Here is a 20,425-nt window from a genome sequence, read left to right on the forward strand (position 1 = left end):
TGAATCCATCTTCAATCTAGCTTCACCATGATTCATGTTGCTCAAATATGAGATGATAAAGGAAAAACACGACCCGTGTCAGTGTGACAAGAAACATATTTCAAACGTAGTCCTTTGCTATGATGATAATGCGACAATGACTCGGGTTATGTCTTCATGCTTTCCTCCATGGAATGACCGGTTCATCTTCTCTGCATGCTCTAAAGCTCCAAGAATCCAAGATCCATGCATCCAAGCATCCAAGCTCCATGTTCCATGCTTCATAATGCCTGCAAAATAAATCAAAAATAGTGAAGTACCAGGCATTCTTAATGAAATATGCAATTGCCCTAATAATCAACTAAATGCAAGAATTATGAAGTAGAATGCTATAAAAAGACGGAAATAAACATGCAAAATAGGTGCATAAAATGCACCTATCAGTGGGAGTTGGGACTCCTACCTTTCTTTGGCAGAGTTTTCTTACAACAACAGCTATCACACCAATATCGGTGCGCCGTTTGACCTTCTATATGGGTGGAAGTATCGTAACCTAGTTTGTTGGGGAGAGGTCGGTCACAAGGTTATGGGAAGGACTAAGGTAGTCCTTCAAACAACAGAGCTTATTCAACAGATTAGGCAGTGGTTGTAGACAGCTCATAGTCGGCAAAAGAGTTATACCGATATGCGCCGATCAGAGTTGGAGTTCCAGGTCGGAACCATGGTTTTGTTGAAGGTATCACCCTGGAAGGTGTAATACGCTTCAAGAAGAGGCGCAAGTTGGGGCCCCTGTATATTGGTCCATTTCGAGTGATTACCAAGGTAGCTTACAGGCTGGATTTGCCTAAGTAGCTCAGTCAGATGCACAACACTTTCCATATTTCACAGCTTCAAAAGTGTGTGGAGGACAATTCAAAGATTGTCCCTTTAGAGGATGATTAGGTTGATGATCGCCTGAATTATGTTGAGAGACCAGTGGCGATCTTGGATCGAAAGATGAAGGCCTTGCGCAACAAGGTGGTATCATTGGTAAAGGTTTAGTGGCAGCATCGAAAGGGTTCCAAGTGGACTTGGGAACCCGATGCAGAGATGTGCGAGCATTATCTAGAGTTTTTCACATCAATGGTGTCATAACTAGCATTCTAGCTAGGAAATTCTATACTCTTGTAAACATTATCTACTGTAAACTCGTAACCCTAATTCATGTTATGCTTGAAGCTCAACCTATGGAAACACATTCAAACCGAGATTCATCAAGTAAAGTTGAAAACCCTAGAAATCCCGGTTTAAGTCCTATATGGACTAGGGTTTCCTTATTGGGCCTAATGGGCCAGTAAGCTTCCATTTTGACTATTTTGGACTTAGAACTCTTAAAATGGGCTCTAATTGGACCCACTCTCATGAGACTTAACCTTTTTGGGCCTTATAAGCCTAAAATGGACTAGTTTATCTTTAATAGGCCTTATTGGGCCATAACTAATCCAATTAGCTTTAATGGACTCAAATCCATTCTCTTATACAAAAATTGGGCCGTGAGCTACCCTAAGGGCCCAATGGGCCGTAAGTTTTCCTTATGGGCCTCATGAACTCGAGCCAAGGCAAGAATGGGCCAAAGTGATTTCCTTGTTCCTTCCTTATCCTATTTCGGCCCAAGTAAAACAAAAATAAATAAATAAATAAAAGAATGGATGAAATGAGGGTTGACTTTGGAGTTCCACCTTCATTTTGTCCATCATACATCCATGCAAAATCCTCCATGTACCCAAGCTAGTCATTCACCACTCTCTCTCCCCTCTCTTTATCCCTTTCGGCCAAAGACACACAACACACACACACACTACACAAAAATTATCTCCATTTCTCTCTAAGGTCATCTCCTTCCTTCCTTCAAGGAATTCTCGAAAATTTGGCTTCGATTCAAGAGTCTTCATCAAGTGTTGTCAATCTTTGGTAAGCCTTTACACATCCAAGCTTCATAACTTCACTCTCTTGTAAGATCATTCCTTTACACAAAGTTTTTGGTGTTTATACTCTTAGAAATCTTCTTGAGTTCGAGATCTACTCAAGAAAGTTTCTAGGACCAAAATCTTCCATTTCTTTCTTCAAAACCGAACCCACAAACCTATGGTGAGTTCATACCCCTCTATTTTCGGTTTTCATATGATTTATGGGGGAGAATACAAGTAAAATGTGAAGATCTATGTGTATTTGTATGTTATGTGTGATTTCTTGTGTTTATGTGGTAAATATGTGCTAAAAATGTAATATATTTCAAGATCTATAGTTCAAGAAGTAAAAATATGTGATCTAGGTTATATTTCACTTAACATGTCAAGATAAACTACCATACAAGCTTTATAATAAACACACTACAACATAAAATTTGTTATTGGACCATTTTTGATAAATAAACAAAAGATGGGGAAAAAGATGTCATTCACGGTTTCTACAAGGATCAAAAGGTCAAAACAGCTAAAATAAGAGTTTTTATAAATATTACGCTTTTTAAAGGACTAAAAATGTAAAATTTAGCATAATGGGCTTAAATTTGGGCTTTTCGACTATTTAGGCCCAAAAATGCGAAAAATCAAATTTAAGGGGCTGAAATGGAAAGTTTTCTCAAAACAGGGGCTATAAACTTATATAAACCTATTTCAGTGGCTAAAATGACCTTATTTATCAAGAGGGACTAAAAATGCAAAGATTTTGGGTTTTGGGTAAAAATTGTAAAAATTGCGAAAAGTGTGGATTTAAATGAAAATCTTTTAACTAAGGGGCTGAAATTGTCCTAAATAAAATTTTGGGCTTAAAACATCATTTAATTTTAGGCTTAAAACATCATTTAATTCAGCAAGGGACTATTCTCAACTTCTTATTGTGCATTTTCTGGACTTTTTTAAGCCTTCAAGTTCCATGCTTTTTAGTTCTTTGTGCATAGATCTAGTTTTTTAAGCCTTGTTCTTTATATTGGGACTTATTGGAGTTTTGGAATTGCGTAAAGTTGCCAACTTTATGGATCCCTAGAGTCCTTTGGGGTTAGGATTGATGGATCTGGAATTTATTGAATTTTTAAGCTCTTACTTGTGATTTTGGCCCTTTTTACTCTATTTTGACCTATTTTGAGTTCAAGACATGTATTAGACATGCATGTCTACAAAGCAATGATTTTTATGGTTCATTGGATGAGAGAATGTATTGTGGGAAGTTTGAATGGTTGGCGTGATGGGTTAAGATATTATTAGAATAAGCTGGTCTGAACAGTCACCACTGCGTAGTGAATGGTCATCACGACATGCTGGATGGCTGCCATGCGACTGTTTTGTTCTCTAGTCGCCACGGTGTGGCTGAAGCTAACCATGACATGGCGACTAACTAAATTGACTTGTTGACTTTGACATTTGACCAGGGTTTGACCTAAGGGTATTTTGGTTATTCAGACAATATTTTGAGACAAGGTCACTGTCTGTTGTATAGGTGACCCGTTAAGTTGATACGCAGAGCTATGGTGTGATCAACTATCTTTTCAGATTTAGGAAGTTGTTGTGCTGTAGTGATATATTAGATATGTGTCCTGGTATAAAGGATGTTGCTACCCATTGTATATTCACATTCCAATCTGAAGACTAATTGGGCCGGGGGTATTCTGGTTCGATGACTGATTGGACCCAACATGTTGTATATGTTATTGTTGGATTAGGTATCTAAGCCCATAACTATTATTGGTATGTATTCGACCCGAGAGTAGCATGGTCCATTTGGGTTGCATATCATCAGGACAATTTGTTAGGATGGACTTTTGAGAGAAGTTTATTTATGGTTTATTAATATATTATAAGTTATAATATATTAATATGAAATCATATGTTTTAATTAGTATCGATCAAGAATTAATTTGGAATTAATTTAGTGATAAAAAAGAGACTAATTAAATCTATGAGGATTAATTATGATAATTAGTTATATTTATATGTGTTGGGCTTATGACCCATGTTGGACCAAGTTTATGTATGGATACATAAAGAGTTGGGCCACACGGACCATGGATCATAAAACCAATGGGTATGGATTATGGGTTATACCCATGACCCTTGGAATCCTACATATAAATAGGTTACTCCATAGCCAAAATCACCACTTTTTTTTTTTTTATAGAAATATGGAGGTGTTTTGGTGCATGGAATTCTCTCTCAAGAGCCACCTTTCTCCTAGGTGTGTTGTGATTCCATTTGAGGCATTTCATACTATTGGTGCTAAGCTCTTAAGGCCAAATACATCAAGACTTCAAGCCACATAAAGACATGTTTCCCTAACTAGTATATTATATGGTTTATGTCAAATGCATGCTAGTTATAGGTTTAATGCCTTGGAAACCATTTGCATGTATAATTAGTGAAAACATAGATCCAATGTATTTAGGGTTGTATGTGCACCATAGGATGTTGTATTATACCAAAACCCAACAGTTATGTCGTGTGGTGGTACTTTGGCGGGTAACTCACTAAGATTTTGCTTACAGTTTCAGGTACCTCAGATGACCGTGGAACGAAGAAGGCATGATCATACACATCCTTCGAAGATATATTTTGGGAGATTTTATGAAGTTCTGATCTTAAGAAATATTTTTACTTGACACTTGACTTGATATGGTTTTGGGATTGAAAACAATGGTTTCTTTTAATTTAAAAATGAAAAAGTCTATCATGTTCTTGGGATGTAACAACATGTGTACGTGTAGACATTAAAGCTATTGTGTAGAATACCTATATGTTATTAGACATATATATATATATATATATATATATATATATATATATATATATATATATATATATATATATATATATAGATTAAGTACTTAATGTATTAAGTACTAAATGAGTGGTAGAGTATCTCTTGATGTGATAAAGAGATAGATTGTTCATGGGACAGGTGGTATGTTATGAGTCACATAAATAAATAGAGATATAAAGAAAGATGGTTCCTTCGAGGATAAGAAATATAGAGGTCCCTTTGCGGACAAGAGTATAATTCCTTTGGGAATAAGAGTATGGTTCCTTTGGGGACAAAGAGTATGATTCCTTTGGGAATGATATTATGTACCTATTGGGAAAGAGATGATGAAATGTAGATAAATGGCTGCTATGCGACTGTTTTGTTCTCTAGTCGCCACGGTGTGGCTGAAGCTAACCATGACATGGCGACTAACTAAATTGAGTTGTTGAATTTGACATTTGACCAGGGTTTGACCTAAGGGTATTTTGGTTATTCAGACAATATTTTGAGGCAATGTCACTGTCTGTTGTATAGGTGACTAAATATAGAACAAAACCAAATCAGGATGATCCAAATTCGAATAAATTAAGGACTAAACCATATGGACAATTCTATATAACTTAGACTATCCACATCAGTGCAATACTAGTCATCTTTTACATGTCCAACATCATCTTTGCAATTATATTTCACTATCTTTGCAGTAACACTATATATATATATATATATATATATAAACATCCCAAAAATACGGTCCAAAAAATTTCATTTTTAAATCATTAAACAAACCATAATTGTCAATCATTTCTTTCATAAACATAAGTTGCTTTATCAAAACAGAGTATTAATTCAAAACATGTTTATTTTATCAGAGTAAACATCCCAGGCTAAACTTCTTGGTGTGTGTCATGCATTCATCCTGAGCTCTTCCCTCCGCTACTAGAAGTACCTGAAACCAAAACTAAAAACTATAAGCACGACACTTAGTGAGTTCCCCATGCTACCACATACCATACATATAACCACATACCGGGCCCCGTCTGTTGCATCGGGACTTGCCCGACATCGGACTCGCTCCGACATCGAGCCCCGCCCGGCATCCGGCCCTGCCTAGCATCGAGCCCTACTTGGTATACATATTTGTCTCTCTTAGGCTCCGCCTATATCTGGTCCTCGCCCGCTATACACATACAATCATATAACATAATAGCACATAAAGAAACATACTCTACTGTACTCATGTACTAAGGCCTCGCCTATCTTGGGCCCTGCCCCGAGTCTGCTACTGATGAGTTAAGGGACCCTGTCCACACTCCTGCTGTTAGTGAGATACGGGCCCCCCACCCATACTTACCTCCCTACTAGGCACATACAAGCATCAGAAAGGCAACAAGTTTAATCTAACATGCACATATAAATCTTCCTAGGGCTTGCCCCCGGTCTTCCTACTATACACAAACATAATGGGCCGACATTGTGACCTTAGACCCATGCACACAGTGAGGAGACTCACCTTGCACTGCTGAAGTCCTGTTGATATCCCTCTGGCCGCTATTTGGCAATTCCCCGAACTAATGATCCTTTGGCTCCCCGAGCTACCAATACCAAAATATCACTTAGACCAAATCAATAATCCTTCTTAGGGTAAATGAACATTTTACCCCGTAGTCCAACTTGGTCCATATCTATGGCCCAAGACATAATATAAAAAGGCCCAACACTAGGTAGGCCTCCCAAGCCCGCTAGTGGCCCACTAATGGCCCAATTTGCTAAATTGGGCTCAATCCATCTAATGGGCCTTACCCTAAGCCCAAACATCTTCTTGGCTTATCTGACTTTTGATGGGCTACTAAGGCCCAAAGAACCAAAATCCCCTGAATGGCCCAAACTGAGGCCCAAAACAAGCCAAGCCCATATATGATGAGTACGTTGGGCGTACTCCTACATACGCTAAGCGTACCTGCATGTACGCTTAGTGTACTCCCTTGTTAAGTCACTTTCCCATTAATTGCTTAATACTCTAATCTATAAGCGACAATCACATATCCAAGTCCTTTTCAACGTCTTAATTCATAAAGTCACTAACTTGGTGACTTTTCATGGCCCCAATGAGCCCAAACTCCAAAATAACATTCCATTCCCATAAAAATGATCTTAACTCATGCATGATCCCAATAAAACATTCAAGATGACAACTTTCTGCCTTAGGGACTCATTTAGAACTGAGAGTGGCAACTTTAAGTCCAAAAATCGGATTTGAACCATAAAGTTCTATGTTTGAGACCAAAATGACTTCAAAACCACACTACACTAGATCTAAGCATACTTGAGGAATGTTGTGAACTTTATACCTCCAAAGAGTCTCAAATGATGATGCTATCCCGGATCTATGAGCTCAAGCTACCCAAGTCCTTCTATCTTCTTCCAAGCATAAAACCACCAAGATGGGCTTCTCAAGATCAAAATCACACAAGAATGAAGGGATGAGACGTTCTAGGGTTTTTCTGAGGTTAGGGAGGCTGATAAGGGGGCTAGGGTTTGAGTCCTAATGTTCCTTATATAGTGCTTGACCCTTAATTTAGGGTTTAGGGTCTCTGAGCGTACGCTGGGCGTATGTCCCCAACACCCACGATCACTTAACCCTTCTACGTTGGGCGTACCCCAGTTTATGCTGGACGTACTCTTGCGCTGACCACCTTGCATGCATGGTCCTTTCTTGCCATCTTTCTCCATTAAGGACCAATATTGCCAATAACTTCAAAGTACTATAGCTCTTTCATTCTAAGTCCGTTTCCGACGAACTTTATACCCACGAAAAGGTGGCGAAAAACCCTATGCTCCTAACTACACACCCAAGACCGAATCGCTTATACCCAGGGCCTCCGAAACCGCAACCGAAGTACTTTTCAAAACGGGGTGTTATATATTACCGGATCTAAATATTAAGTATTTAAAATTGTTAAAACGTTGAATGTAATTTATACTCAGATACAGTGTCCTAATTATATAGTAACATTTTTCCATTTAATATTAATATTTAAATATGTAAATATCAAGTTGTGTAGTCAATATTAAAATATTCATAAATAATGAGTTGCAACTCTTTCTGTATTTGCAATGTTATGGCAACTTGAAGGCATATAAATTGCTGTGGATGCTCTAATACATCAAGCATTGACCATTTCTTCAACATGCATATGATGTGGGATTGATGCCCCTAGCTAGGAACCTTCTTTATTTATTTTTATATTATTTTTTTTGTCTTAATACCTTATAATTTTACATGTTACGATGCAAAATAACATCAATAAACAAGAATGATGTAAATTGCATGAAAAAGACAGTTCGGTCAAAATTTGGTCTAAAAAACCTGTCCATCACTAGTGAAATTCCACCCCTAGCTACCTAACTTTCCACTTTATCACGAAAATGTCATCATGCCATTTTCAGCCGTTGCTCAATAAAATCAATGGCCAAGTTAATTTTACATATACATACATATATTTATGTAAATATGTATGTATGTATGTATGTATTATTGGTGTGTGAATGTGTGTGTTTTTTATTTTATTTCATAATCGTATGGTACAAATCATGAAATCAACAAGGTTCTATGGTTGATTTCACTGGATCATATTGCCCACGAGGGAAATAAATGTGTGGTCATCACAGTAAGGGAATAAATAAATAAATAAATAACTAAATAAATAAAATCTTGACACACTTAGAAACCATTATAAATCCGTGATCATGTAGTTGGATACTGAGCACTGTTTCTTCAAGTCAGTACTAGACAATTGTGAAAAACAGGAATTAATCAAGCAAATGGATATTCCGGTGATTGATTTGACACCGTATGTGAATGTAGTGTCCGGGGAATTTTGCTTGGATGACATAATGAATCCTGAAGTTGAGACCGTTTGCATGGAAGTTAGTTGGATCCTAAGAGATACTGGAGCTTTGTTCGTCAAGGATCCACGATGTTCTGCTGAAGATGATGATCAATTTATTAGTATGATGGAGAAGTATTTCGAAATGCCTGATGATTTTAAGCTTCTTCAAGCGCGTCCTCACCAGCATTACCAGGTTACCTTCATATACAGATTTCTTTTTTGTCCTAATTTTTCTGATGTTTATGAGTTTTTTTTAGTCTATGCATGAGAAGGAATTGGATTGGGGTTTTATTATGTTGTATTTAATGGAATATTAAAAACATATGAATTTGTATAACGAGTTACATGCGCAACTAGTAACATCAGAAGTATAAGAACAAGCTAGAACCATGCAAAAACATGGGTTATAATATAATTCCAAGTTAACGAGATATCTACCTAATAAATGAAAATATTATTGCCACTTGTAATTCTCTCATTTATTTGGTCACATGTCATTTTGTCATAATTTTGAAATATATTTATTTTCCACTTGTCAATAACTTCATTATTCATTTCCACTATATCATTAATTTAGTTTCCATAAATTAAACCTACTATAATAACTATTAATTTCAAATTTGAAATTTGAAATTTCAATTTCAATTTCAAATAAATTTACACTTTAAACATTTGTATTTAACATTTTATTATAATAAATCGTTTAGTATACGGTCTAACAATTAAACACATAATTTTAATTAATTTACTTTTTGCATATTTTTTTTTTTCATAATTTTCACTTATTTCATATTTCAAATTCAAATAAACTTTTCATTTAATCGTTCATGTTTAACATTATGTTTTAATTAACCCGTATAATATACGGGTTTCACAACTAGTTTGTAGTAAAGTAATACTATAATAGTCCCTCTTATTAGGAAGATCTTTTTATTTGAGATGAAAATATATAATTTTTTTTGTTAATAATTAAATATATAAACACTTTTTTCACAAAAATAATATAAAGCCGTACGGTATGGGAAGAAAGCACGCGTGAAGACCGACGTGTCAATACTATTATTATATTTTTAGTTTTATAAAAATAATTAGTTGTTTTGTGATTTAATATAGATAATGCAGATTAAAATTGATAAATAAGATACTAGGTCCCACTTATAAATCTATAAAAGTACATAGGCTATTTGTTTGTTTGTTTTTTTTTTTCTTTTTTTAAGTTTATTACAATTTAATGTTTGTTCAGAACACACAAATAGTTTATCGCAGCTAATAAGCTGACTTTTTGATTAACTACATAAGATAGTTTATTGATAATTTAGTTTTTCAACTATCGCTTCAAACACAAACACAACGCAAAACTTCATAAAAACAGTGTAATTTGGAATTTTGTATCTTTCAACCATCTTACAAATAATTTTATGATTTAACCATCGGGATTTTAATTGTTTTTATATGAAATCTAGACGAATGTCCATACATTTTGAAACTATATAATTAAAATTTTAACAGTTACATATATTTTAAATGATTATGTTCTTCACATTAATTATAAAATAATAATTCTTACATTAAACTAATATATCATGACTTGTGCATGAATAAATGATAAATATAATTCTTGGTTATTGCTATATTTAACTATGGTTAAATTTAATTAATTTAAACTTTAACGTTTTACCACCTTTTAATTTCGATTGTAATAATTCATTAAAATATCAACCACTGTTATAAAATAATATCAAAATGAATTTATAAATAGAATAATCTAATTGTGAAATTCACTTTTGTTAATATATTTTTATGTTCAATAATGATTGTATGGTGGTTTTAATCTATTTAACATAACATAAATTGTTATGTTATTCTACTAAAATATAACAAAATACAAATTAAAAACTTTAACATGTAACTCAAAATCTTATAAAATAATCATCCAGATTTTATCTTTTTTATATATATGGTTTTTTTTTCTATAAAGTTATATATGATTTGTATCTTTGTGTTATTGTTATCTGTATAATTATAAATAGAATTATTAATTGTGGATTTTGTTTCAAACATTCACATGTTCCTCGTCTCCATTTATAATTTATGAAACATAACAAAAATTATTAAGTTACTCTAATAATATACAACAAAATATACATAAATTAAAAACTTTAACATTATAACATTAGCTCCAAAAAGTAACCAAAAAACTATATCAACACAAAATTCTTTCAAGTTTTGTCTTCTATATATGTGTATATGTGATTTTTATCAGTATATTATTCAAATGATTAGCCTGTTTTATAGTTTAAAAGAAATTATTAGTTTAATGTTCATAAACAATATCATATTAATTTGAATACTTAAATAATATATAATTAAAAAAAACTTTTGAATAGTTATTATTAGTTAGTTGAAATAGGAAGGGTCATATATGTTTCAAATACATTTCAAATACATGTGACACTCCTCAAGGAAATTAAAAATTACTTTCAAGAATAAAAATATAAAATTATTACTAAAAATATGATATAATAACAATAAATGATAATCAAACAACACTAATTTAAAATTTGATTGCTACCGTAGAAAACAACCAATGAAATATGAGAAACTTGATTGTATCTATTTTCAAAGAAATGATTTGAAACCTCTAACAAAATGTAAGTATCGTTATTTGACTAGTCATGTAATAATGAATACTTACAGGAATATTTCAAACAATTCTTAGACTCATGTATGATGCGTCATTTAATTCTAAATCATTTTCAATCCACCCATTGCATCAAATCGAACACTTTCTAAGTTGTTTGAATGACAAATCTTAATTCTAAAACAAATTGTGTTGCCCGGACATATTAGATCATCGAAATCTTCATTTTAGACAGAAAAAAACATCATAAATGGTCTCTGTGGTTTCTCAAAATCTAAAGTTTAGTTCTCATGATTTAATAACCTCATAGATGGTCCCTGTGCTTTCAAAACTTTTGACGATTAGTCCTTATTGCTAACTCTGTTAAATTTGTCCGTTAACTGAAGGGCGTTTTTGTCATTTCACTACCATAGGGACCATTTATGATGCTTTATCTTATATATATATATATATATATATATATATATATATATATATATATATATATATATATATATATATATATATATAATTTAAAAGGTCCCTCTCTCTCTCTCTCTCTCTCTCTCTCTCTCCACTTCAGAGTTTTCATCTCTTTATCCCAGTATTCCTTTTGTTCGATTAGTGGGAAATCTGAACCCTATTTCTTCATATCTACCTTAATCTTTCCATCTCCAGAAACGAACGATGGAGGTTAACGGAGACAAGCACGAAAAACACCTTGTGAAGCTCAAATGTTCGATTCAAAACTACAATTGGGGTCGAATTGGCTACGATTCGAGGGTTGTCATGTCGTTTGAAAGGAACTGTGGGGATCAAATTAAAGAAAACAAGCATTACGTTGAGTTTTAGATTGGTACTCATGTTTCCAGATCCTCGTTTTTTGAAGAGACTGATAATGTAAGTTTGAAGAACTGGATTTTGCAAAACACAACAAAAGGGGAATAGGTATCTATCTTCGTTCCTTCAACAAATTGGGAAGGGGAAACGAATGGAAGCATGAATTGAAGGCTCCGGCGGTGAAGTTATCAAATCGCAAGGAGGGGTGGGGAGATCGATCTCCGGCGACCCTCTGAGGGTTTAATTTGCAATATTGTTGGTTGAGAACCAAGGGAACATGTCTCCGTATTCATCTGATCGGGTAATGAAAAAGAGATTGTGGGAGGTTAAAGGTTGCTTAACCCGATGGGAGGAAGCACTTTTGGTGCTTGACTAGACCGAAGAAGAAAAGGGGAACGGAAGCAGCGCGGCTGCTGGTGGTCTCGGTGGGTGCAACGCGGGGCTGCTCAAGCAGCTTCTCGACTACTTGCTTCTGCTCCGACAATGGATCACGAAGGGAAAAGGGAGGGTTGGTCTGAGAGGATCAAGGAAGGCACAACAAGTCAGGTGCAGGGGAGATGCGAAGGAGGGTGTTGCCTTCTTGACTGTCGGAAAACTCCACCTCCAGTGGAGATTTATTAACTGAATCTAAAGAAAAGAGGAGCGGTGAAATAGATCTACATAAGCTTTTAGGGGGTGTTCTTGGCAGATTCATCAACGGACAGAAAAAGGAAAACGAGAGAAAGAGAGAGAGAAAGAGAGAGAGAGAGAGAGAGAGAGAGAGAGAGGACCCTTTACATATTTATTTTTTTTTTAAAAGAGAAAACATCATAAATGGTCTATGTGGTAGTGAAGTTACGAAAATACCCTTCGGTCAGTGGACATAACTTAACGGAGTTAGCAATAAGGATCAATCGTCAAAAGTTTTGAAAGCACAGAGACCATCTATGAGGTTTTTAAACCATGAGGACTAAACTTCAGATTTTGGGAAACCGCAAGGACCATTTATGATGTTTTTTCTTTTAGACATCAAAAGGCTACAACAATGTCTTCATTTTCATGCACTCTCCATAACAAAAAAACAAAACAAAACAAAAAGAGAAAGACAAAAAGAAATTATAAATAACCAAGTATGAAAGACAATGTTATTGTATAAGAAACATATTTAGCCTTGCACATATTTAACAATATAATCATTAATATAAAGATTATGCAAAGACATAAGAGTTTCAAATCAATATATATATATATATATATATATATATATATATATATATATATATATATATATATATATATATATATATATATATGGTGCTTATAATTGTGAGATGAGAGTTTCAAAACAATACAAAGCTTGGAATTATGCCTCTATTATTATAGACATTAGACGAATACACATGTTAATAAAATATTGAAAAAATATATGTTTATTAAAATGGTGTATGCTTCCATGTTGAAACAAATAAAATAATAGGATAAAAAATTATATATTATATATGAACCTATAAATTTTGTATATAATTGTAATACGAAATTAATTATAACCTGATTATCACAATGTATATAATCTAACAATCTTAATATTTGCATCACAATTTGAACAAAAGTCATATTTTCAACACGTTAATATAACCAATAACAATATATTTAATAATATCGGATAATTATTATAGTAAAAATAAAACATATTTATAATAATACAATACAAATATCACATGTGAATATTGTATTATTGAATCTTGTCTGGTGTAAAAAAGGAAATAATACATAGGTTATTCCACGTGTGGTATATTTGTATGTTTAATAAATCATAAGATAAGTAAATGATAAACCATATATAATAGAATGAAATAACCATAAATCTCATTTTATTTTATTTCTAAACAATATGAACAAAATCCAAAATGTAAAATTTAAAAATTATAAAAAATAAAAGAATTTGGATATATATATATATATATATATATATATATATATGTATATATATATATATATATATATATATATATATATATATATATATATATATATATATATAAACAAAACATTAAGATTATCGTTTGTCGTATTTTTCTACCAAATGTAACTTTCAAGAAAATGAATATGAAGTACGTCGAGTTGATCTCGCTTATATGAATTTTCATCCTTCGAATTTGCATTTTCCTCTTTCTCATTCAATATGGAAACATTCACCACAATGTAGAGCTTTGAGTGTTCTCAAATCATCATTTCTCTATCTTATGCATCAAACTCTATTACTCTTATCTACATATGTGGACCATTTTTATCTTCATATCAATCAATTAAATATAATAATTACCATTTACTAACAATAAGTTAAAAAAAACTTTTCATTTGTAGTGATTAATTATTTTAAAATTGAAATCATATTTGCACATAACTAATCATATATATATATATATATATATATATATATATATATATATATATATATATATATATATATATATATATATATATATATATATATATATATATATAAAAGTTACAAAACTCTTGAGTTGTAGTGACTAATTAGTTTTTGGTTAATAAGACTTTTAAGTTGAAATGAGAGTTTCATATGTATATCGTGCAAGGAAATTAGCTTCAATTATAATAGATACTAGGTGAATATCCGAGTGTTGCACAGAAATACCTATATAGTTGAAATTTTTATAAATATATGTTTTTTAAATATAACAATAACATCGTTGTTAAATTCGATATAATAACTTATATACTAAATTGATATAATATATTGATTATTTTGAATTATATAATAATATATACATCTATTATAACCGCATAATCTCAATCGTTTGAATGACTTCTACCAACAAGTTACACATGAATAAAATTAAATATAATATGATCACCTATATATCATATTCTTGGCGAATGCACACGTGTTACGCAGAAACACCTATATACTTGAAGTCTCTTAAAAATATATGTTTTTTTAAAGCAATAATGTTGTTGTTAAATTTGATATAATAATTCATATATACTAAATTGATATAATATATTGATTATTTTGAATTATATGATAATATATACATCTATTATAACTGCATAATCTCAATCGCTTGAATGACTTCTATCCGCAAGTTACACATGAATAAAATTAAATATAATATATGGTTTAATGTTATTTTACAGTTGTTATTGTTAATTAAATTTTTAAAATTTATTTGCTTAATGTTTTAATTTCTATCATTATAATTATTTAAAATATCAAACATTGTTTTTGATTTTAAGGGTAACAATATAATCATTTATATAGAGTTATTTTTAACTATTGTTATTGTAATTTATTTTAAGCTACTTATTTGAAAACTTTTAGTGATTATAAAAATATCTTTAGGAAATATTTTAGGTAAATTGAGATTACAATTTAGTTTTTACATTTATCACTGCAATTTATCACTTTTAACTATTTACAAAATATTCTTTGGTTTTTTAAGCGGAACTGAAATTTATATTTATGTTGACATTGTAATGTTATATTTAAATTAACAATTTAAGTTTTTTTTGTCCAAACTGTTCAAAAGTATAATGATTTACATACAACAACATATTAAATCTAATAAATTAACTATAATATATTAAAAGTTAAAGACATAACTTTATAAGTAGAAGTAAGATATTTTTTTAAAATTGAAATTATATATATATATATATATATATATATATATATATATATATATATATATATATATATATATATATATATATATATATATATATATAACTTACGAAACTTTTGAGTTGTAGTGACTAATTAGTTTTTGGTTAAAAAAACTTTTAAGTTGAAATAAAAGTTTCAAATGCATATGGTGCAAGGAAATTGGCTTCAATTATAATAGATATATAGATATATAGATATAGATAGATAAATGTGTCAAAACTCAAATATCTATTATAAATAAATTGTTGTTAAAGTTATATATAAATATTAATGTGTTTCTACATGTCATTAATGATTTTTTTTAGAATAGTTTTACATCACAATAGTATTTATCATAAAAACAAAAACAAAACAAAACATAAAGTTATCTATTTTATGTTTTGTTTTATCATTTGTATACCTAAAAATCTTTTTATATACCTAATTAAAGTTATCGTTTTTTTTATCATTTGTATACCTAAAAATCACAAAACATAAAAAAAAGGTTTTATAAAAGGTTTATTTAAATACCTAAAAATCATTTTATATTCATGTCAATGAAAGAGCTAAAGTAATACCAATCGATTCATGATATAAATGTCTCTAACTTTTCTAAACATTTTCGGTACTATTATAACATTATAATATAATTAATCATTTACTTTATTGATTGAGAAACGATACTATTAGATTTGAAGAATGATCCAACATCATGAAATATACATCAATGTTGATTGTTGGTTGTTTCAAGATCTTTCACCCCTACAATCTAACACAACAAAACAATTATAGTATCTAATTATAATATTTGTAACATATAAATATCATGAAAAATAAATTTATAGAATTAAAAAAATATAGGGAAAAAACCTTGACGCATTGGGAATTTGCTTTGAACTTTGATATCTTTGCTTTAAACCAATCAAATGGGTTGATTAATTGAATATTTGTTATACCGAAATAAGATCGTATCACGTATAACATAACTCTCTCTTTTAGACATATGATAACCACAACATCTTCTCTATGTTTATGTATTTCATATAAAATAATTGGAAAGAGAGGAGATGCAAATATGAATAATCATGCATGTCAAATAATGTTCTTATATAGGTTAAATATTTCAATTAATCTATAGAGTAAGTTGAAGAGATGGGTGTTTTAAAATGAATATGATATAAGAATGAGACTCTTGTTTTGAATCATATTATTTGAATGATCTTTTTTATAAAAGATATATAGATAAATATAAACACTTCATAAAGCTTTGAATTCATATATTCTATAAATGGTAAAAAAAAATTGACGGTTAAAAAGAAAAAACTACTATAATAATATAGCAATTATTTTATCAACAATTTTTTCATTTAACTTTTTAATTAGGGTTATTTTTTAAAAATATTAGATTTGATATATATATATATATATATATATATATATATATATATATATATATATATATATATATATATATATATATATATATATATATATATATATATATATATATAAAATAACAATAACAATCATATTGTTTTTATTTATTTAAATGTTAAAGTAATTTTGTATTTTAATTTTTCGGACATAAAACATATGCATTGACAACAATAAATTAAAGAGTAGATACTTTAATTTTTCATGTAGTATGTAGTTCGTTTAAAATTATGTTGTTGTCGTTGCAATAGAGAAACGACGACCAATGTTACAAATTCAGATATGGTACCACTAGTTAGCATCCGTCACCGATACAGTAGATCTGGTTCAGGGCGACAATAAACAAGAAATCGGAAGCCCTTCTTGGAGGCCACCAAGTGGAGAGGGGCGACGACGGTGTTTTCTGGCGAGACGAAGCGGTTCTTAGAGGCGACAAAAATGATGTAGATGTGGTAGAAGAACTGTTTCTTGAAGTGAATGGGAAGAAGTAGTAGAAGGCGGTGTGGATGGATGTAAGTGATAACGATATAGCAGGGTCGAAGACTGTTGCAGCGCTCCAATGGCACAGAGGCGGCGAAGGTGGTTTCCGGTTGTAGAAGAGGAGAGGTGGGATAAGTTGGTGGTCTAAAGTTCTTTTTAGGGTTTCTAAGCTGAGAAAGAGAAATAACCTAGGCAATCACGTTTAGAAGTGAGGGAAGTTGTGAAGTGGACCATCTTTTATTTATTTTATTATAAAATATAATTTTGATAATAAAAATAATTAAAAAAGAAATTTTTTTTTGAAAGAGTCATAAAAATAATTAAAAAAGAAATTAGAAAGGGAAAAAAATGTCATTTTATGTTGACGAGGATAGAAAAATGCAAAAGAAAAACTATAAAGACCGGTCCAAATGTAAAAACGAATTAAAAATCAAACGTTCAATTTTAACTAAACCAGTTAGAGGCGGAAATTTATTCTAAATCAAATGATAGAATGAAAGTTGTACAATATTTTGATCCTAAATTTGGTTGAAGTTATTGAATCAAATCCCATTTTTATTTTGTCAAAAACTTCCTACTAGTAATGATCAAATCAAGTAATTAAATTTTCCTTTCAACAATACCAGAATGGGTCGACGCCGGGAGGACTTGAAGTTGCTCGCAGTTTAGTTGAGCCTGATTTGCTAAAAAAGGCTAGAGAATTGCCCAAAGAGCACCAACCTCTAATTCCAACAGGCACAGATCTTAAATGGCGATACATGTGGAGAATTGGCCCTCGTCCATCAACAACTCGCTTTCAGGTTTGTATTTGTCAGTCAATGGATATTGGTTATCACAATGATATCTATTTGTAACGAGTTCCTCTAAATTAGTATTTGAACTCCGACCACATCATACCCGAAGGCTTCCCGGAGTGGGAACAGACTATGGATTCTTGGGGTTATAAGCTCATATCCGCTGTTGAGGTCTCTCAATGCATACATACTATAATTGTTAGTTACATGACAATAAACATAAAGTCGCTATATTTTGACATTTCTTTGCGGTTTAACCATTATATTTTATTTATGTCAAATGAAAGTCATCCTTTTATTGAAAGAAATTTGTATAGTGTTAGCCCCATTTCCAGTTTAGCAATGCTAAAACTAAAGTGACATATTACTTCCTTAATTGGCTTCTTATTTTCCAGTTTAGGTAAAAAAAAAAAAAAAAGCCATTTCGTAAAAGTAGATGTTGTTTTGATAAGTAGATATGATGTCATGTAGGGTAATGAGAAACTATGTCACTTTTCAGTTTTAACAAATTGCTAAATCGGACATAACACATGCTAAATCAAAAAAATAGGGGTTACATAAATTTCTATAAGAAAAGAGTAGTTTTCACTGACCAAAATAAAACATAATGGCCAGGTTAAACTGCAAAATGACCAAAATATAATGGTTTTTATGTTTAGTTATATCTTGAGTTTTTATAATATTCGAATTTGATCTCCTCAGGCTATTGCTGAAATGGCAGCAATTGGATTTGGCCTGCCAAAAGATGCGTTCACTAGTCTCTTGCAGAATGTGAGTCTATTTCTTTTTTAGTTGATTATTTTGCAATGTTTGTTATATACAATTAATAGGTACATTTTGTGGGGTCCACATCTTCTTTCTCCAACAGGGGGTAATCTTGGGAGTCATGGAAAAGAGGGTACTGTATTTGCAGGATATCATTATGATCTTAATTTTCTTACAATTCACTACAGAAGTAAATTCCCTGGTCTATATATTTGGCTAAGGAATGGGGAGAAAGTAGAAGTGAAGGTTCCAGAAGGGTGTTTGCTTATTCAGACAGGAAAACAGGTAAGAATGCAACCAAATATTTCAAAATGTTATTCCATTGGTGATAATTTCGGGAAAAACGGGTCTTCCTATTGAATCTTGACCCTTTTGGAAGTTTTTTTTTTTATTTTTCAGTTAGAATGGGTTACTGCTGGAGATTGTATTGCTGGTTTACATGAAGTTGTGGTGACTAATAAAACAATTGAGGCAATTAAAGCAGCAAAACAATCAAAGCCTTTGGAGAGTATCATCAACGGTGAGTGTGTGCATAGACCTATAGCCAACCAATTACACTTTGACTTTTGATGTCGAATAAACTAACTTACAATTTAAAGCTACAATACATAAATAAATAAAAAAGTATCAGTCACATGCTTAACCTTAACCTTAATTTATTATTTTCTTTGGTAGTTGTTCTCTGCTATATCATCGGATGCTGTGATGAAACCCCTTGGCCATTATGCAAACTCGCCTCTTGCTTATAAGTATCCACATGTTTATGCTGGAGAGTATTTTCAAAAAGAGCTTGCTGTCATTAAACTTAATGAAAATGATAAATAACATCACAAAGTCTACTGTTAAAGGTGCAGTTATTTTTGTTTGTATGATGCATTGATGCCATGATGAATAAAAGAAGGAATCATAGATGCTATGTTTATATTGGGTGAAAGGATAATGTCATTTAGCAAACTAATTGCCTATTTATGTCTGTAACGATGATAAGTATATTCATTTTCTATGTAAATTGTCAAAATAATGGTGCTTGATAATTGTGTTAGGGTATCTACATTTCATTGAACTCTAAAGAGTTTAATGGATTGTCACATTACTACTACATCAGTATTTTATTTTTTATTCAACTTAAGCTTTAATATCCACACTCCATTAAAACCTATAAAGTTTAATGGATTTCCATATTATCATCATTATATTT

General features: G+C 31.4%; 1 pseudogene; it reads left to right on the forward strand.

Annotated features, from left to right (window-relative positions):
* The first annotated feature begins 8,511 nt into the window (after positions 1-8,511).
* Positions 8,512-20,161, forward strand: LOC111915867 (uncharacterized; annotated as a pseudogene).
* The last annotated feature ends 264 nt before the right edge of the window (positions 20,162-20,425 follow it).

The sequence above is a fragment of the Lactuca sativa genome, chromosome 1, assembly GCF_002870075.4.
Source record: "Lactuca sativa cultivar Salinas chromosome 1, Lsat_Salinas_v11, whole genome shotgun sequence".
NCBI lineage: Eukaryota > Viridiplantae > Streptophyta > Magnoliopsida > Asterales > Asteraceae > Lactuca > Lactuca sativa.